The sequence below is a fragment of the Chrysochloris asiatica genome, unplaced genomic scaffold, assembly GCF_000296735.1.
Source record: "Chrysochloris asiatica unplaced genomic scaffold, ChrAsi1.0 scaffold00012, whole genome shotgun sequence".
Classification (NCBI taxonomy): domain Eukaryota; kingdom Metazoa; phylum Chordata; class Mammalia; order Afrosoricida; family Chrysochloridae; genus Chrysochloris; species Chrysochloris asiatica.
In genome coordinates this window covers 14,884,920-14,888,907 of record NW_006408530.1, presented here as the reverse complement: position 1 = coordinate 14,888,907, position 3,988 = coordinate 14,884,920, and positions in this window count along the sequence as shown.

Genomic DNA, 3,988 nt, shown 5'->3' with positions numbered 1-3,988 from the left:
TACGAGAAGCTGGGTTCTATGAAGAAAAACGTGGCATCAGGATTGGAGGAAGACTCATTAACAACCTGCGATATGCAGATGATACAACCTTGATCCCTTCTGTATAAGGATCAGCAATTTAGACATTGGCTAAATCTCTCATACTTTGGACATATTATCAGGAGGGAGCAGTCGCTGGAGAAGGATATCATGTTTGGTAATGTGGAGGGTCAGAGGAAAAGAGGAAGACCCCCAATGAGATAGATTGGCCAAGTGGCAGCATGGATGGACTCAAGCGTGTCAACAATAATGAGGTTGGCCTAGGATCGGGCAGTGTTTCGTTCTGCTGTGCATAATGTCACTATGGGTCAGTACCAACTCAATAGCACCTAACAACAACAACAAGTCATAAAGTGACTGGTTTATACGTTTTTAAGACGGAGTTTTGTTTAAGAGTGTGCATGGGAAGGTAGAGTTCCCACTGAATAGTTTCATCTTCTCTAGGTGGATCTGGTGAAAAGAGATGGGGATAAGATTCTTATAATTCAATAGTGAGTAATTGTTACCATTACTAATTGCAACTGTTACAACTGTAAAGGTAGAAGTTTTGTAACACAAAGGGAGGAGTAGTTAATCTTACAGTATAGGAACAGAGGACCCTAAGACTATCAAGGGAGAAGAGCATAAGCATAATGCGGGACCCTGTGCAGAGAAACAGCAACACCAGAGATGGAGTCAGAGATGATGATGTGAAGAAGGAGCAGCTGAGGACTCTAGACTCACAGAGAGAAAAAGACTGAGTGCTGGTGACCAGGAGGCAAGCTTGCAGAGTGCGCCCCTTAGTTGTTTAAAATTATTATTCCTAAGCATTTTTGTATACATCCTCCCAAAACAAAACAAAGAAACAGAGGGAATAGAATGCTTTAAAAAAAAAAAAAAAAAAAAAACGTATCGATAGAGGACTGGTGAATATATAAATGTAGATGAATTGATTAGATTATGTCACATAGGTAACTGTTTACTTTGTCTACATGTTAATCTAACTTTATGAAGATTATTTTATGGTGTCATTCTCAATTCATATTTAATATGCCTGCCTGGTGTGGCACTGTAGGATAAGCACTAGACAACTAACTACCAGATTGGCAGTTTGAACTCATCAGCTGCTCCTCGGAAACCTTATACAAGGTTGCTAATAGTCAAAACTGACTCAATGAGAGTTAACAATAATCCAAATAAGCATTTGAATATTGGAAGGAGTATTGAATTTGAGGTATCTTTAGTCTCATACTTACTGAGTAGAGTTTTTGACCAAATTACTCAAACTTTTAAATCATATGTATAGGTGTGTGTTTATCTCTGCAAATAGGATGCTAACAGCAGGAGATTCTTTTTTTGTTGTTATTATTTCTTTTTTTTTTTTTTTTAAGTTTTATTATGAGCTATGTGATAGTTTACATGGGAGAACATTAGCTTTACATTCATCCTATTGTATATCATTTAATTGCCATGGCTACATTCCCCTCCAAGCACTCATCAACCAATCAAATGATATATCCTGCAAGCCTGCCACCACCACCCTCACCCCCCACCTACCACCCACCCCTGGTCATCAGCACACAGCTCTCTCTGGGTCTAGAGTCCCCAGCCACTCCATCTCTCCACGTCATCATCTCTGCCTCCATCTCTGATGTCACTGTTTCTCTGTGTAGGCTCCCACACTCTGCTCTTCTCCCTTGATGGTCCCAGGGACCTCAGCTCCTGGACTGCAAAATCAATCACTCCCCTCCTTTTGCTACAAAACATCTACCTTTACATTTCCAACTCTCACAGTCAGTCCTGATAACAATTATTCACTACCATACCACAAGAGACCTATCCACATCTCCTTTCATCAGCCCCACCCAGACAGAATGGATAATACTCAGTGGAGATTCTACCTTCCTCCATGCCCTCTGGATCTAGATTCCCTCTTGAAAGCTTGTAAGCCAGTCACTTCTTGCCTTTGTAGCCCACCATTTTGGGTAGCCAATGTCCAAGTTGCCCATCCCTGTCTACTCTATATATCAAGGGCATGTGAATGATCGTCCCTGTAAAGATTTGTTCCCTCTTTTGAGGTACTGTGTCCATAGGTATGGGTCAAGTACATCAAATTGTATCAGATTACTCTTTTTTTCCTCTTCTTTCTTCTTCTATTTGAGCTCTGATCATCCAGTCATTGAAGCCAGGTCAAGTGGGTATTATCTGCAAATGTGGGTTTCTTATGTATATGCCATCTTTTCTTATCAGCTGGACATTTCACTGTCCACTTTAGTCCTCTGTGGCTATGTCACTGACTATGGACCCAAGAATTTCTAGGTCTTGCCACACTGCTGGTCAACCAGGTCTCAACCTGGGTTCACAGGAGTTCATTGAAAGTTGTAGGGCTTAGCTCGCAGCTTCATTGCTGTTTTTCCCTCACTTCCCCTTATCAGTGATCAACATGGTCACCAATCAGAGTGCATGTCTGCTTGTGTGTTCCCATTTAGTCTTAGTCTTGGAACAGCAGGAGATTCTTATTGTCTGCACTAAAAAAAATAGTGTTGTTGTTTCATGCTATTGAGTCAGTTTCAACTAATAGTCACCCTGTATAGGGTTTCTGAGGAGTGCCTTATAAGTTTGATCTACTGACCTAGTAGCTAATAATTCAGCACCACACCAAAACTGTACAAAGGACAGTGGGTGGTGGTGGTTGTGAGCTGTAGAGTTAATTGGTTGCAACTCATAATGACCCTATATAGGGTTTCCAAGGATGTACATTTTTATGGCAGCAGAAAGCCTCATCTTTTCCCCTGAAGCCACTAGTAGAGTCAACTTGCTAACCTTGTGGTTAGCAGCTCAACTCAGTAAGGGACGCAAATTCAAGCAGCAATGAGTAAAAAAGTTTGAGTCCAGGCATCAATAAGAAGTAAACACTAGAAAAAATTGGCCTATTTTAGATTGGTTTAGGGGTAAATAGCCACCTAGATGACCCCCAATGACCTTGGTATTCACACCTGTGTTATCAATTATACTAGTAGAGTTATGCAGTAAAGTCAATAGGATCCTGAAGAAATGACATGCCACATCTGAAACTAGGATTTAAATGACAAGTGTCTTTTGACTTTCATTCTCCTGAATCATTTTCTCTGGGAGAACCACCTGCCATGCTATGAAGCCACTTAAGCAACCGTGGTAGAATTCCATGTGACAAGAAAAATAATGCCTTCTGAAGATAGTCACCATTGACTTGTTAGTCATGTAAGTAAACCATTTTGGAAGAAGTTTGTCCAGCTGCATTCAAAAGATGACCACAGCCCCTGTTGCCATTTTGACTGTTATCTCTTTAGAGACAATGAGCCAGGATTATCCAACAAGAAATCTGAAGGGTCTAAGATTTTAGTCTTCTTCCTACCTGTGGAAAGAAAGATTACTGAAACCAATAGGGAACAAGAATTACATAAAGTAGACAATTATTAAAGGAAGAGCACCTTGAAGTTGAGGTAGATAATTTTAAGTACAGTCAAAAAGTTCCTTAGAAGCCAGCATCTATCAGACATCCGACATGTTATTAGGAGGGATCAGTCCCTAGAAAAGGACAAAATGGAGGATCAGCAAAAAAGAGGAAGACCGCAAACGAGGTGGGTTGGCACAGGGACAGCAGCGATAGGCTCAAACATGCCAACAATTGTGATAATTGTGCACCACCAGATAGTGTTAGTTCTATGGTGCGACCTGATGTCAACTAACAACAACAACAAGAAAGCCAGAGCAATAAACACCAACTTTAGGCTCTTTGTTTCTTCTTAATTTTCCATTGACTGAAATAAAAAGAAAACCAAAAAAGTACGAAAGCTCTGCTGATGTTGTCATATTGTTCAGTCCACACCCTCCCCACCAGTGTAGAAAAGATGTGAAGCTGTGAAGTAAGTAGATAATTTCTGGCACAATCCAACAAAAAAGAGAGCTCATGCACGTCACTTTTTAAAAG